The 17,836-nt window shown below is 43.8% G+C and overlaps 1 protein-coding gene across 1 annotated transcript in view; it reads left to right on the top strand.

Annotated features, from left to right (window-relative positions):
* The first annotated feature begins 450 nt into the window (after positions 1-450).
* Positions 451-17,836, top strand: part of LOC134840378 (interferon-inducible GTPase 5-like) — a 28,301-nt gene continuing 10,915 nt past the window's right edge. The window contains exon 1 of the mRNA XM_063856147.1: positions 451-533. The gene's annotated coding sequence lies outside the window, so the exon portion shown is untranslated. The remainder of the gene's footprint in view (positions 534-17,836) is intronic.

Raw genomic sequence — 17,836 nt, 5'->3', positions numbered from 1 at the left:
ATTGAATTTTTTTTTCATATGCCAAGAAAAGTTGCAGCAGCTTCTTTCATTCTAAACCTTTCCCAGTAAATACCGCATACTCTTTTTCCCATAGTGTACCACGATGTTTTGAGAAGCTTTTAATGCCACGGGTTTCAGGTAATGCATTTTTATCTTTTTGAAAAATAAAAAAAAAAACAAAAAAAATTCTTTTATTAAAAACTTTGCAGAGAACAGTAGCAACAACATTATGTTCTTTATAGTAGCTTCATTTTTGTAATAGCAAGATTGTGCCGCCACAGCTTTTAATTGAACAGTTTTATACGTTCATCACGTTTATACGTTATACATTATACGTTATACATTTATACGTTCATCAACAGTTTTACACGTTGGTTATACGTTCACCATCAATACATTTCGCCCCTACTTTAAATTAGCTAGTACATTGCTGCTTTTAAAGTAAAAATTACGTTTATTATCTGCTTGCAAGAAAATCTTGAAAATTGTTCTCATCTCCAACTTCTTATTTTCTTTCTCCCAAGAAAAACCAGGTAAAACAACCACGAAATAGCACATTTACAATCGACTGTTAAGGGAGTTTTACAGGCAGTTTTTTTCAAGCGCAGACATTGTTAAAATGTAGTTCACTAAACCAGTCAGCGGAATCAGTCCGATTTTTGTTTTCATCAAATTCTACTTCCATCATATTTTCCATCAAAAATCTAATTCTAATCGGTTTTTTAAATGGAAAATCATTTTTGAATGTTTCATTCTACGTATACATCCTGGTTGCGTTACAGTTGAGACCGGATTAAGAGTGCAACCGGATTGAGCAGCAACCGGATAGGGAACTTTCTAAACTAGACAAAGACCCATAGTTTGCATTTTCAGTAGTTCTGTTTTAACAAAAAAAGAACAATTTATCTAAAATTCTATAAACAAAACTGACTGAAGCAAAAAAGAGTTTTTAATGGTTTCAGATTGCGATTCTCAGCACACTATTGATCAGATCACTCGATTTAAATAAAAGGTTTAAAAAAATTGCCTCTGAAAATGAGCGCCAAAAAATCAAAAATCATAATGTAGAACTATATTGTCCTAATAAACAATTGGAAAAGCTCAGAAGAAAAGAATGATACGTAAAATTGAGTGTCAACTTGTTGTAAAATGTTCGCTCATTAACGCAAAATCAAGAAAATTTAGAGCTTTTTCATGAAACAAAAATTAATAAATCGCAAAATTTAGCTCTTACTGAAACATGGCTGAAAGATTATATGGAGTTTGTTATTTTAGTCTGTGAAAAGGAACAGACGCGGCGAAAGTGTTGCTTTCTAGTTCAGCGAAAGTGTTCAATTAAAAATTTTAAAGAAATGATTCCAGACGCAAAACAAATTGTGACCATTTTATGAGAAAGCAGCGGAGAGAAAATTTTTAAAACTGATTTGTGAAGAAGACCCTTCAAGTTTTGTAAAAACTTTTCTGGAAAGTCCTTATACCCCTACCATACGGTAGTAACGGTTGAATAAGGCAATTTTACGCTTTTCTCGACAAAAAAGGAAGGGCTAAGGAACCCAGAAAAAGATAGTCAGGTCAAAAATAGACTAGTTAGACGACCCTTCACAGCTAAGGAAAATTATTAAAGATGCAGCTTAGCCTAAATCCGGAAGGGTCTAGGGCCAGAACATACCCTGTCTAGTCAGTTTATTAAGCATAATAGGCTCAGAGACCGTATCCGGAAGGGTCTCGGATATTGTTTTTAAACCAACCGGAAAGGCTATTTTTCCAATCCGGAGGGTCCCAATTCGGAGGGGTTCTATAATTGTCAATCCGGAGGGGACCCAATTCGGGGGGTCCTATTTTTGTCAATCCGGAGGGGCCCAATTCGGAGGGGTCCTATTTTTGTCAATCCAGAGGGGTTCCAGTTCGGAGGGGTCCTATTTTTGTCAATCCGGAGTAGTTCCAATTCTGAGGTCTCCCATTTCTGCCGATTAGCAGGGGGCCCCAATTCGGAAAGATCCTGTTTTTGTCAATCCGGAGGTCCTGGAAATTAAATTGTTTTTAAACGAACGCAATCATATGATTTCCGAACATACGTAGACAAAAGTAAGTTACAAAGCGAAAATATTAGGAATCAGGCAGTGACTGAACTGGTAACTTGCCTTTATAAAAACTGAAAAGACCACAGAGAAATAAAAACAAGTCTAAACCCGGAGATTCGCGATTCTAGGTCTAATTGAAAACAGACTTCGATCCTGATTTTTTTGGATAACAATCCAAACTAATTTTGAGAAAAGTGCTTGCCTTACTAGTTTTAGTAGATCTAGCTCGGGCAATCCAAGGGCAGATAGTTAACACAGATCTCGGTGGGTGCGAAAGTCGCCCACATGAGAAGAAAACTGCCTTCAAGTTTTGTCTTTATATTGCGGCACTAAACAGGGAAGGCTCTTTCTTTAGATACGAGTTCGACTAATAAATTGCGACAGACCAAGTGCAATACACATACGTTTTTTTTGTTGTTCTCTTTCTTTTTTGGTTTTATCCCTCATTAAAAATTTCTCCTTTGGGTAGTGACTACACTATCTTTCAAATATTTTGATATCATTAGTCTGTGTTAGCTTTATTTCCAATAACCAGTAATCAATTGCTCTTCAAAATTTGTATACACACTGTAGTGTGATAACATAAAAAGATTCGTGGTCCCTTGTTAGTTGAAGTTTTGGACATTATCGTGTTGAGTTATTATTATTATTGGTTATCAAACAAAAAAATCTATGGGAAGCGATAACTTAAGATAAGTCTAGACAACTCGAGGATATCTGAACTAAGTGATAGCTCTAGGAAATTTATACCGAAGAAACAAAGAAAGTCAATGAACGACCCTTTCGTGGATAAAGACCGAAAAGATTCGGAACAAGAAAGTAAGCGAAGTTTCAGGCAGAATAGTTGGAACAAGGAGTCATAAAACTTCGGAAGAAAAAAGAGAAATGCTGGAAGTAGAGATCCACCCAAACCCAGTTCTGGATGAGAACCAGGCGGAACGTGGGATGGAGCAAAATGGGAATAAAAAGTTGAAGAGTGAATCTACTCCCGTAGAACAAGGCCACGATTTCGCCACTTCCACTGGGACTCTAGATCGAGAAGAGATGTCGGAAATGTCCGACATTTCGACTGAAAATGCAGCAGCAGCAGGATCATCTTCTGACAATACCATGATGCGTCGGGTGACAGACAAAGTGGTAACGTTCTCCTCGTTTTCGGAACGAGTCAAGAACACTCTGGGAGTTTTTTTTTTCATTTAGTAGGGGAACAAGAACAGGTGACGAAGTAGACACCCAATAAGAGGAAGAGAACAAGGAAGAAACGGAGGACTTGAATCTCAAGAAAGCCTGAACAGTTCGACTCATGAAAATGACTAATCCATGAACATGGTAAATGGCCATTCTGATCCCTTTGATGCGGTCAGAACCATAAGTAAAACTATCGATGGAATAAAACCATCAAGAGAGTTCATGACAATGACCAACTCAGACGTACAATCAAGAATGACTACGGCCACAAGGTCAGGGACCACAGTTTGCCTGAACAGTTCGACTCATGAAAATGACTAATCCATAAACATGGTAAATGGCCATTCTGATCAGTTTAATGCGGTCAGAGCGATAAGTAAAACTATTGATGGAATAAAACCATCAAGAGAAATCATGACAATGACCTAACTCAGACGTACAATCAGGAATGAATACGGCCACAAGGTCAGGGACCACATCAGTGGAGATACAGGCGGAATACGAAGGGCCATCAAAACGGAGAGGTAGAACGCGAATTTCGACCAGCACTAAATTGCCTGGAACGAACAAAGTGATACCACCGCTGGTAACTCGATTGGTTGACAATGGTCTATCAGTGGAAGAGGCCTTGACCAGGATTGTGGAAGTAGAGTGAACAGATGTCAATAATAGGGAGTGAACTGGAAAGAGCAACTCATGTTGAGAGAGAAAACCTGCGGGAGGAACAAAACCGCAACGGATAAGAAATTAAAAGTAGCGAAAACGCCTGAACGAAAAAACGGACAAGTTCTTGGCCAGGAACTTGTCCCGAATGACAATGGAGGTTGAGGAAAGAGAGAGTCATTTGAGAGTGACCTGGAACAACTTCGAAGTCAACAGGAGCAGACTTTTGGGAATCTCATACAAGGATAGACGCGATGTTAGAAAGGCGTACTCAGGCTATCATGGACAGATTGGATAGCAAGGATTGTCCAGCAGGGATAGGAAAACAGGGCCATGAATCACACCAGCGGAACCAGAGAAGAATTATGAAGAAACATCGTTATAGAAAGGTAAAGCACGTACCTCGACCAGCATTAAACTGCCAGGAACCAATAAGGAGACGCCACCACTAGTTACACCATTAGTAGACAACGGAGCGACGGAGCTATGGAAGAGGCCTTGACCAGGATTGTGGACCTCATGGGTGAGCAGAGTGAACAGAAGTCAATAAGAATGAGTGAGCTAGAGAGAGCAGTTAACGTTGAGAGAGAAAACCTGCGGGAAGAAATTAACTGCAACAGACAGTAAGTGAGTAGAAATGAAAAACGCTAAGAAGAAAGGACGGATAAGTGATAGGTCAAAAACTTGACACGAATGACGAGGGAGGCTGAGGAAAGAGAGAGACGTTTGAGAGGTGATCTGGAACAACTACGAAGTCAGCAAGAGCAGACTCTTGACACAAGAAACGACGCAATGATGGAAAGACGCACTCAAGCTAGGTTGGATAGTCTCATGGGAAATTGGAGCACTTCTAGGAAGAGAGGAGCACACTCGAGAGAGGCTAACAGGGAGCCGAGAGTGAACTTTAACGACCGCCCTAACAGAGGAAGGACCCATGGATCCATAAGAGGGTGGGGCAACTCAACCAGAATGGCACCGGTGACAACAGGCAGGGGGGTCCAACGAATACTGGAGGAGGTTCTACTGGCAGCAGGCCGATCTCGTGCGAACGAATATTGCGAGAGGCGAGTGCGAGTGGAAGAGATGAACCCACATCCTGGAACCACTCGAATCAACCAAGATCTCAGCCCAGCGATTCGGATAGAAGGGAAACGGATAATAACGATCAAGCGGGACATTCGCGTGATTCAACGGCAATAGCCACAGCGTTTGAACCACTGAACAGATCCTTAGAAACTTTCCTCGCGAGGTTATCTATAACCAGTGAACGCAGCGAAAAGTCCAGAAGGGTATTTAACAAATCAAGATGCTATAAAAACTATTCTGACGGCTGTATAGACACCTGGATAGAAGTCATAAAGCTGCACTTCGAGGAAGAAGACTTGACGGAAAGACAAGAATGCAGTGCACTCACCAGCAACCTAGAAGGGACAGCCCTGAATGGCGTGATGGCCAAAACGTGATACCAGCGGGGCACATCCGAGAAATTTTTCGAAATCCCGTTGAATCGTTTTGCCTCAGGGATGCAAGGACACCAAGCGATGATGCGCTTCGAAAAACAAAGGCAAGGTGAAGACGAAACCATAGACAAGTATTTGGATGACTTAGAAAAGCTTAGAAGGCGCAGTCAACCGTACGAGTCAAACAGCATGATGAATTTGGCAGTATAGATGGCGTGAAGAACGATGAACTTAGGACAATGTTAGCAACGCATTACACACCTCTTTCAACCAATGCGCCTACACCGGAGGAACTGCGACTGAAATCCAGGGAGTATCTGTTGCTCAATTAAACCTCCTATGAGATCAGGTTTTTGAAAAAACATTTATGGGAACTTTAACAATAGATCTGCTAACCAAGGTAACAACTGGTACACACCTAGGGACGTCATGGACAAGAGACACTCTAGTGCAAACTGCATTTTGACAGACTATCATGTATCAGTATGTCCAACTTACAAACAAGGCATGAAGGCGATCGGTTTTAACCTCGAGGATGAAGATGCATCAGAAATTGATCAAGAAGATTTCATGAGACGAGCAATTGCAACTTTCGGTCCCAGGTGTTTCTTTTGCAACCTGGAGGGTCATTTAAAATAAGATTGTCAGACTTAATTTTGGGATGCTGTGGCAGACATCAAGCACCCAAGACATGAGGAAGCTTTATCAGGTGTGAATGCCCGCAAGGCAGGCCCGATGAGTGAGGCGAAAGCCCGGTACCACTGAAAATGCAAGCCGTGCTAAAAGAGACGAGTGAACCAGAACCTGGAACCGCAGCAAACGATTTTAAGATTGAATATAAAACAGCGGTAAGAGATACCCTAAATAGAGTCCAACAGGAATTGGCGGCAAGAGAGTTAGAACAGGAGGTCAAGCTCGAATTTGAGAAGGGGAGAGCTCAGGAACAGCTCAACGCCTTTGAAGCATCCGAGGTGGAAGAAACGAAGGCACCGAGTAGTTTGAGAATAACGCTGAATGTGACATCAGGGAAAACAATCGGGGTGGTGCCACAAAGCAGCAGGAGACAGTCAATAATCTCATCGGTGGGACATCAGGTAATCAGGAACCTAAGCGAACCTTCGGAGTTCACCTTGATGGATTTGGATACGAAGCAGATGTGACGGATGGAAAAAAGATCAAAGTAACAGGACTTCCAGACACAGGAGCGGGGGTCAGTGTAATGCCAATAAAAACATGGCAAAGAATGGGCTTCACAAGGGAGGACTTAATACCAACGAATCTAAGATTGGCAGCCGCTTACCAGGGAGCTCATGAGACGTTCTCAAGTAACTTAGGCTCATTCAACCACGTATCATCCACAAACAAACGGCTTGGTGGAAAGACAAAATGGGACACTGGTGTCGATGTTGAGGGTGTACTGTTCCCGATACATTACTAATTGGGATAGATATCTTCCACAAGTGATGGGAGCTTATAACAGCACGCAGCATTCCACCACAGGGATCAGTCCCCACTTGATGTTGACTGGAAATCAAAACTCTTTGCCATTATTTTTCTTTTTTCCAGAGTATAAAGGAAAGAAAGCATCGCCACAGGTCTATGTAAGGGACGTTATCAGCCGTCAACAAGAGCTGAACGACTTTTGCAGACGCGACGCGCAACAAGCCCAGTCGAGGCAGAGGAAAAGATTTGACAAAAAGGCAGCTGGTGCAAAAGCTTACTCAGTGGGAGATTACTTGTGGGTCTTTCAGAAGGTCATTCCGCCGAAAGGAACGAAAAAGCTCCTGAAGAAGTGGAGAGGACCGTTCATGATAACGGAAGTGCATCTGGAGGGACGTTTTTACAGATTGAGTACTGCCCGAGCTGCGCATTTTCAGAACATTAGGCCGCACAACCCATCCACAGAGGTCTGGTTTATACCTGAAGACATGGAGGAGGGCGATTATCTGATGATGGCCCGTGCTTGCGAGGTCAACGAAAAGCTAGCAGGGAAAAGAACGATGGGAATGAGGCCATAGAGGAAGGAACAAGTCCGCCCCTTGACCTAGATCCCAATGAAATAATTGAGGCGGATGAGGAAACCTTACCATACGCAGAGGAGGACTGGGAAAATCCCGAGCAGGTAGAGGTTCCCAAGAACATGGAACCATATCTACCCTTTACAAGGCAAGCAAGACAGAGTGACAAGACAAGAACTGCAAAGAAATATAAACCTTATGAAGAAGATTTCGTAGTGGACAGGATAGACCTGAAAAAAGTGGAGGAATTGGTGGGTCTAGAAGAGATACCAGCGTCACAAGACATCGACATCAACAATGACCAAGACAAGGAATGGATTGACGACCAGTCTAGACCTGAAGTGGAGTTTGACGATGAGCAGCAGCAGGCATATGAAAAGGAATTAACGAACATGCGCGTCTTAGAGTGGTTGAATGAAATGACATCAGACCCAAGAGAAACCAGTATCACGATTCAGGATGTAGACCGCGAGAACAAGGAATACATAAAGATTAACAAAAGAGGATCTTTCCTGGGCAGCCCAGGAAGGGCAATTGCCCATTCCTGCCTCCAAACTTAACTTTTTGTCCGGTATGTGATCGACGGGGACGTCGATTGATATTTTTGTCCGGGGAGTGGAAGTAGAACTTACCCAGACAGAAAAATTATTAATAAAATAATTAAAAATAGCAAGAGAAACAGGTGACCTAGAGACAGAAACAGAGTAGAAGATTCATATTTTAACTTGCCAAATGAGTACTCAAGCAGCATAACACTAACGGATAACAATTTTATACTCACAAATTGGACGTGTGCTATAAGTATCAGTGCGGACATGAGTTTTAGAACAGCGTTAGCAGCAAATTTTAAGAGAGATAATAAAAACTTAGAATTATTATGGAATCAAAGACCAGGAATAGGAGGTGTAGCAGCCTCTCGGAGTCTCTCAGTCTCTCAGAGACTGAGAGACTCTAAGAGACTGAAAGACTCCAGCGGCTTCGCAAATCACAGGAAAATACTTATGTTTCTTGGTGACGAGAGCGACGGAAAAGCGCAACTAAGGTAAGAAGTTCGAATGGAATGAAAAAGCTAAGAAAACTTTCGAGAATAAGAAGCGGGAACTGTGCGCAACGCCAGTGCTAAGCATGCCTACGGAGAAAGGCTGTACGTTCTCGACGCTGATTCTTCAGTGTTGGCCATCTCAGGAAAACTGCATCAGGAGCAAGAATGGAATCGGAGAACAATTCTCAGTCCCATTGCAAATGGCAGTAAAGTGTTGAGCGAGACTGAAATGAAATTTGTTGAACCAAAAGAAGAAATGTTTGCGTTAGTTCGTGGAGAAGTACCTCGCAAATTTGGGGAGCACTCCTTTTAAGTTGCGTGTGGATAAAAGAGGCCTATCCTGGTTGAAGACGTACTCGATGGACCAGAGTTATATTGGTCGCTGGATAGTCAGGTTGAATGGCTACCACATGATAATCGAGCACAGGAATGCTGACAGCCTCAGTAAGAAGACTGAGTTTCATGAGAGACTGGAGCAGAAGCAGGCTAATTAGGCAGAAATCAAGAGAGGATTCTCATTTCTAGACAGAGAGATTTATGAAGCATTTACCTCGACGAGATTTTCGGACAAGCCAGAACATCCAATTCCGGGACACCAAGAATTACCAGTGGAGAAAGCAGCAGAGATAAAGGGACCCGGTGCCCTTGGATTTGTTGCTATGCTCAAACCTGGTCCAACAGAAACTATCTCGTATGAACATAAACATCCTCTCATTGATAGACAAAACGGTGCAGGTCACACAGCAAAAAGGGCAAGAGATCGGATCTCAAAAAAAGACTGTCACTTTTGAGGAACCTAATAAAGAATGGATGGAAGTTGATTCGGAAAACCCGGAACAAGAAACATTTTCCGGGGGGTCGGATGTTGATGGAATTGGTCATGTAAATGGACGGGACCAGACGGACAAAATTTTGTCCGGGGAGTTTAGATGGATGAGTAGATTAGGCGCATTAGAAACTACCATGGAAACCTGTTCCACGGTTGTCTCATCTTTTGATAATACCTCGAGGAAATCAGAGAGATATTACTATTCAGACAGGAACTCGGGCACTGGATCAGACTTATCAAAATTAGCAATCCACCCATTGCTAGTGGAGACTCGAGCAAGAGACTTGGACAGGGAAGTGTACCACGACCCTGATAGTGATCGCTACCTGATCCCGAGAGGAAAAGTCTTAGATAATGCAGCGGACGACCTGGAAATGATAGCGGTATTGAGACATTTGATGAACCTAATACCACAGAAGGAAGCAGTCAGGACTGACCTTCAACCGTTTAAACAAGAGACAGAGCAATTGCCAAAGATTTGGTGCGTCAAGATGGAAGATGATACGCATCAACCTAATGAGCTTAAAAGTCATTTGAGGGTCATGAAGTCATACTTGAAGGTGAGATACAGACTATCGGACTTATTAAGAGCTCAGAGAAATGACCGCATGACGATCAACTTGAAAAAGGTGGATAGAGAAAGGATGACCAGACAAAGAAGATCTGGAAGAGGATAGTTACCGAATCTTGAGACAATACTACATGCAAAAGAGGGGAGGTTATATTTGAACAGGGATGGGATCGTGGCTTGCAAAAGGAGAGAAGAGGAGGACAGGGTACTGTACAAGTAGAACGCAATAGTCCTACCGCAACTTTATCAGACGGAACTTTTATTCAGGTTGCATAATCAAATGGGCCACCAAGGACCGATAAAGTAAACCAGAGGATCTTGAAACGCTTCTAATGGCCTGGAATGAAGATGGCATGCAAGAAGTGAGTAACAGCATGTCTGTCATGCCAACAGATGAAGGATCCCAGGAAATTGCGACTTCCGTTGCAGTCAATATAGTCATACGAAATCAATGAAGTGGTACAAATTGATCATCAGAAGATATGCATGACAAACAGTGGCTACAATCAGGTCCTGGTGATGATCGACGACCTCTTAAACTATACAGAGGCCGTGCCAGGCATAACTGCTTCAGCCGAAGAGACATCTGATCAATACGCGGAAGAGACATCTGATCAATATGTGGAGACATCTGATCAATCAAGCGACCACCTGATCAATACGTGGATAGCAAGACGTTGTTGTCTAATGACATTCCAATCGGAAAATGAGACAGCTTTCGTAGGAGAGGTTACCAGGGAGCTCATGAGACGTTCTCAAGTAGCTTAGGCTCATTCAACCACGTATCATCCACAAACAAACGGCTTGGTGGAAAGACAAAATGGGACACTGGTGTCGATGTTGAGGGTGTACTGTTCCCGATACATTACTGGTTGGGATAGATATCTTCCACAAGTGATGGGAGCTTATAACCGCACGCAGCATTCCACCACAGGGATCAGTCCCCACATGATGTTGACTGGAAATCAAAAATCTTTGCCTTTATTTTTCTTTTTTCCAGAGTATAAAGGAAAGAAAACATCGCCACAGGGGGTCTATGTAAGGGACGTGATCAGGCGTCAGCAAGAGCTGAACGACTTTTGCAGACGCGACACGCAACAAGCGCAGTCGAGGCAGAGGAAAGATTTGACAAAAAGGCAGCTGGTGCAAAAGCTTACTCAGTGGAAGATTACTTGTGGGTCTTTCAGAAGGTCATTCCGCCGAAAGGAACGGAAAAGCTCCTGAAGAAGTGGAGGGGACCGTTCATGATAACGGAAGTGCATCTGGAGGGACGTTTTTACAGACTGAGTACTGCCCGAGCTGCGCATTTTCAGAATATTAGGCCACACAACCCATCCACAGAGGTCTGGTTTGTACCTGAAAACATGGAGGAGGGCGATTATCTGATGATAGCCCGTGCTTACGAGGTCAACGAAAAGGTAGCAGGAAAAAAAACGATGGGAATGAGGCCATAGAAGAAGGAACAAGTCCGCCGCTTGACCTGGATCCCAATGAAATTATTGAGGCGGATGAGGAAACCTTACCATACGCAGAGGTAGACTGGGAAAATCCCGAGCAGTTACATGTTCCCAAGAACATGGAAACATATCTACCCTTTACAAGGCAAGCAAGACAGAGTGTCAAGACAAGAACTGCAAGAAAATATAAACCTTATGAAGAAGATTTCGTAGTGGACAGGATAGACCTGAAAAAAGTGGAGGAATTGGTGGGTCTAGAAGAGATACCAGCGTCACAAGACATCGACATCAACAATGATCAAGACAAGGAATGGATTGACGACCGGTCTAGACCTGAAGTGGAGTTTGACGATGAGCAGCAGCAGGCATATGAAAAGGAATTAACGAACATGCGCGTCTTAGAGTGGTTGAACGAAATGACATCAGACCCAAAAGAAACCAGTATCACGATTCAGGATGTAGACCGCGAGAACAAGGAATACATAAAGATTAACAAAGAGGCTCCTTCCTGGGCAGCCCAGGAAGGGCAATTGCCCATTCCTGCCTCCAAACTTAAACTTTTGTCCTTTGTGTGATCGACGGGGACGTCGATCGATATTTTTGTCCGGGGAGTGGAAGTAGAACTTACCCAGACAGAAAAATTATTAATAAATTAATTAAAAATAGCAAGAGAATTAGGTGACTTAGAGACAGAAACAGAGTAGAAGATTCACATTTTAACTTGCCAAATGAGTACTCAAGCAACATATTACTAACGGATAACGATTTCATACTCACAAATTGGACGTGTGCTATAAGTATCACTGCGGACATGAGTTTTAGAACAGCGTTAGCAGCAAATTTTAAGATAGAATTTTTATGGAATCAAAGACCAGTATTCGGAGGTGTAGCAGCCTCTCGGAGTCTCTCAGTCTCTCAGAGACTGAGAGACTCTAAGAGACTGAGAGACTCCAGCGGCTTCGCAAATCACAGGAAAATACTTATGTTTCTTGGTGACGAGAGCGACGGAAAAGCAGCATGTGGAGCCTGAGGACTTTGTTATGTCCCAAGGGAGACTGTGAGGCTTATTGGAGAGAGAAGTGAAAGAACTATCACTTCCAGTGTACGATCCAAACCGAGGACGGCTGCTTCCCCGGTAGCTGTATGCGCTGATACATGTGATGTTTTCTGATACCAACATAGAAGTGTATCTACAGAATTAATACTAGTTAAGTATAGGCTGAGTACAGGCTTAACCTAGGTCGAGTATGTTATGTGTTATGTGTAATGTACTATGTTGTTATGTTATTAAGGTTTCGGGTTTGGAAGGGTTAGTGACCACGTATAGTTCCAAACTGTGGACTATCCACTCTTAGATCGACCTCCAAGTTTTTAGAACTGAACTGATTTTTATTTATTTTAAGATCAAAATCTTCTTATCTGACTGTTTTTAAACCAACTTCAATGTGAATTTGGAGTAAAACTGACAGATGTGATGGTCGTGACAATTTTTCTGGATCCTGGTTGATCGTTTAATTATTCATCGAATTTCAATTGTGCAAATTGATAATCGAAAGCGAATGATACGGAATGGATAATTTTGACTTGAATGAACTGATGAACCTAGCAGATGCCTATGTAGGACCGGTGGTAGATGCGATCTAACGTCGGCTGATGGAACGAGACTTCGCTCTGGAGGACCCAGAGGTGGTCATGTTGCTGGCCATCTTAACGAATATCTTGGGGCACGAAAACCGTCGTGACCGCCCCACGGAAATCTTAATGATGGCCGCTTATGGACAACAAGGAGTACTTGACCGCCCAAACATGAGGATAAGGAGGTGGAGAAAGGGGGCACTCTCAGAAAGTGACTTGGCGAAGGAGTCTGGATGGGGAAGTTCCAGGACCTATCAAACCTGAAATGCCTCTTCCGATCAGCTTAGGCCTGGTTTGAGGAGAATGCATCAAGAGTACGTTTAGCTCACAACTGAGAGCAGCAGCGCCACCAAAACGAGCGAGAGTAGAAGAAGAAGTCAAAACGATCGAAACTATGAAAAATCTGAACGAGACCAAAGGCGAACTGGAACGGATGAGAAGGACCTTGCTCAGAACTGGGACATGTGGAGGAGACTGTTTGAGGATTGTAATAACAAACAGGAAGAGGAGATAGAACGCTTGAGGCTGGAATATAAGGAGCGATCAGAACGACTGGGATTACCGAACGCAGTGGAATGACCACTGCCCGCAGGGAGTGTTCCTCCTGCGCAGTCCCCAATGGAGCTTCTGACGCCTCGCAAACTAAGCCTAAAAACATAAGTGCAAATCCCAGCAGCGCCCGATAAAAGGACGATCCCAGATCCAAGTGACGCGCTGGGTGATCCAATAGTGGAACGAACCATGCGACCGCTGGTAGTAACCTTTGGCCGACTTGTGGCCCATAGGAGTGTGCTAGATTCCGGGTTGACTGCACTCTATGGAATGATTGACGATACCGGCAGAGTATAACTCTCTTCGGAAGTAATGAAGAAAACGGGAGCTTCCGCGACGAAACCAGCAAATACCTCAAAAGCCTCTGGCGGGAAGACAAGCAAGATGCCCATGAAGAAAGTGTCGCGTGTGTTTGATATATAGAAAAATAATCAAATCAAGAAGACCTTCACAGGAGTTCCCGACACGGACATACGAGCACGTTTTAACCGCCGCTTGGAACGTCGCATTTGATATTGGGTGACAGTCTAGTGAGATTTTTGCAGAACATGAGAACCTCATGGATCACTACGGTGATTGCCTTCGGAGGCACCACAGTAGCCCAGTTGTATCGGATGGTGGAATTGATGAACCCCGGAGAAATCGTGGCCATAATGATTTTAAAAGGCAAGAAAAAGGTGTCCAGAAGCTCAGACACGAAGAAGCTCAAAAGGAGTCAATTCTGGTATGTCTATTCACGAAACTTTGGCAGAAGTTTCAGTGCGCGGTACTGACCATTTGCACCATAACATCGATTACGAAGACGCTATCTTCCACCGGAAGTAGATACAACGAAAAAGTCGACAGATGGAACAACATCATGCGAAGTCTGGCAAGTCGCTACGCTGGACGAATGATCTTGATGCACTTAGAGCTTGAGCTGAGAGCTATGGATCAAGCCAGATTTACCGCTGATGGGAAACACTTTGATAGCACAGAGGGAAAAGGCTGCATGAATCGTGTCTAATCTTGAAGCGATTAGATGAGTTGGAAGTTGAGCTTTTCGACACGGGAGTACTCAGAGCAGAAGAAGCGACGGATGTACCGGCGATTTCGACGTTTGTGCCTCCTAAAATGGAGACTCGCCTGAGATCATCCGAGCCGTGCCACAAGTGCTGCAGAGCTCGAGCGAGCGAGAACCGAGGTCGGACGTATTGGATCGACTAGGCGATGCACCAGTTAGGAGGACCCTTCATCCCCGACGAAGATTGCGACCAGTTAATCAAGCGGTGAAAACAACCTCGCGCACCTACTTTTGACATTTTGGAGTCTATGGAGTCTATTGGAGTCAAATTTTTGAGATTTTGGAGTATATGGGTGAAATCATGGACGTGTTAATGGAAGGCGGATTCCAGAAGTTAACGCCAAAGCCAGAGCTCGTGTTGTCCCCGGGATATGCACACCTCCCGGATGTATTTAAGTTGCAACTATGCTTTTAAGTTACACCTCCCGGATGCAACTAAGCGGAGAATGCGGAAAAAAAGTCAGCAGAACTTGTAAACAGGAATGGCCAGATAACACTGGAGGCATTCTGGACACAGAACGTAAGAGGAGAAGAAGGTTTCGATAGAACTGATAGCATGTTAGAAGGGTTGGGAGCAGGATGGACCGCGTCCTTTCTGGCGAAAGTCTGTCCGGCATTCTCTCGCTAACTGATAAAGGAATTTCTCAAAGCAGTTACCTAATTATCGATTGTAGTGATCCTGGCATCGTTCGTGACGTTTGCAGCAGAAACTTTCGTGAAAGGACCAGCGGTATAGCTCACTGAAGGGATACATAATCGCAGGCTGGACGAACTCCCGACGTTAATTGCGATCACGCACGGCAATTTGTGAGGATTGATGAATTCAACCCGCTACCCCGAAAAAATCAAAAAGAATGTGAAAAATTTTGACATGAAACGATCCACTGACTCCTGGACTGAAGAAAGAGATCTGAGACATACCCTTATCCAATACCTTCTACTACAGAATCGCTTTGGAACAGGAGAAGACATGACGATAGGAAAGGAAGAAGATATGCGACGTTATGCAAGGGGCATGGTCCTACTAACTGATTTCAGTCTAGCTGTGAGGACAGATCCCTTATGTTAAAGTGGAGGCATACAGAAGGTCGGTGTTGCACCTGAACCTCGTTTCAGCAATGGATGGGAGCATGTTTAATTGGTGAGAGCAAAACGTGCTACGCGAACTGATGAGTGAGGATTTGCTGTTCGCGAAGATAGCAGAGCCAGAGATGACACCGATAAGCTTCAACCACCAATTCCGTGACCGAATGGGCAAAGTGGATAGAGAACACATCGATTTGTTCCCAAAACTATGGACTTTGAGGCCGTATGACAAAATGAACGGCGAGATAATGAGAATTTATCGTTTAATGATCTCATACCAAAACGTTAAAGAAGAAACCAAAAGCTGCAGCGACTAAGAAAGCTGCCAGAAGAAATACCTTAATTCCCTTTGATAAGAAGGATGTTGCTCGGTAGTACACACTCCGCAGTAAACACTCCCAGCTTGAGAGACTTCAAAACCAATGAAAGGAGGATGGCAAAATTATCCGAATCGATGGACCCGTGCTCCATTGCAGAAACGCTGCCGTGCTGCAATACACGCAGTTTGCATATGCAGATGAGTCGGATGAGCATTGTGGCCACTACAAAACCTCGAAGATTTGAGGAAGAAAAAGCCAATTAAGACTTGGCGCCAATGGTCATAAGAGGTAGGGCGGACTTGCAAGAAGCCGCGCTAATCGTGATGAGTGTGAAAAAAGAATTAGCGGTAAGTGGGAAACTATTGACTAGGACAGCTCCAGCACCCTTCGGCTGTGAAGAAGTCAAGATAAAACACGGAGAAAACCAAAGACGAGTCAGCTGGCAAGCTAGTCGTGCCGAGCTTCCCAGATGAGACAATGAATGAAGAGCAAGGATCTTCGGGGTCAGGAGGAAATCAAGAGCGAGATGATAGGGAGGGAGAAGACTGTCAACCGCAGAAAGCGATTGAACAGGATTCCGATCAAGCGGGAAACGGCGACGACAAACAGGTGGTTTGTCAACAGGTGGTGTGTCAAGCCTGCATTTTATATTCCTGTATGATTACGAAGTTGAAGCAGAAACATTGGGAGGGACAAATGAATCAGCGGAGCATGGATCTTCTACGCTGGAATCTCCTCCAGCCTTTATGAATCCAAGCCGTGACTTGCCGGAGAGCATCTCTCCTGGTTAGTTTAAAACCATTGAAATGAAACGTTTATTGGAATCTCCGCGTAGGAGGAGAATAGAAGGCACAGCCCGAGTACCCTTCTTGGGAACCTTGCCAGAATGAGAAGGGGAAGTTCACCACAGGGATCATGAAAACACGCCAGGCTGCAATTTGGGCAGAGAAGCTTTCATGGCAGAGGTCTGGAAAGTTGTACAGTACTACGGGACACAGTCGATGTTGAAAACAAGTCTCAACAAACCACTGATGCGGGAGATTCTTGATAAATTGGACGAATGAGAATGAAGAATGAACGAGTTGCTGATAGATTCGGCCATTGATGAAAACGAGGTTATTTCTCCAATCAAGGCGACGCAATAGGAAGGCAGCGAGAAAGTCGTGCACCTGTCCAAAACTCGAAAGGGAACGATGCGATCAAAAATGGTGATCAAGAAAATGAAACTAGGCAGCAAAGTGACGTTAAGGAAAACAGGGAAGACGAAATTAGATTCTGAGATCTCAGCAAAAGCTGTCAACTCAGCCAAACGAAAGCGTGTTGAAGATGTCATGGATATGGGGCAAGGTAATGACAGATTGCCTGGCACGTTCAGAACGATGATCGACATAACGATGCTGCCACCCATACTCATGGCAGGAATAAGATTAGCCAGTTACAAGACCACGAGGAGTTACCGCTCTGTGACTGGAGCTACTCTCGAAAGGGAAATACTCAGTCAATGTGGTGAAAATACCCTACGGGGTTTTGGACCCTCATGCATGAATCACGGAAATGGAATTGTCATAGGACAGCTATCCCCAGTGGAATGCAACTGATTGACAGTATCGGATACCGTCTTGATTGACGAACTTGCCGGTGGATACATGGAAATTCTACAGGAATTCAGCTAGAGGACACCTGATTGCTCTAGAAAACGAACCTGCTCATGGAATGTTACCTGGAAGAATCGATACAGGGCACAACAAGGAAACAAAAGGCTTATAGAACATTAGTCTCTCTGAAACGCATGCGGAAACAATGGATCAATTGATGAGCTTACCGCGGAGAGCGGTAATACTGCGTCAATTTGAAAAAGAAATGCGAACTAC

Source organism: Symsagittifera roscoffensis, chromosome 2, assembly GCF_963678635.1.
Source record: "Symsagittifera roscoffensis chromosome 2, txSymRosc1.1, whole genome shotgun sequence".
Lineage (NCBI taxonomy): Eukaryota > Metazoa > Xenacoelomorpha > Acoela > Convolutidae > Symsagittifera > Symsagittifera roscoffensis.
The sequence above is the reverse complement of the archived record's forward strand: the minus strand, read 5'-3'. Positions and strand labels throughout refer to the sequence as shown.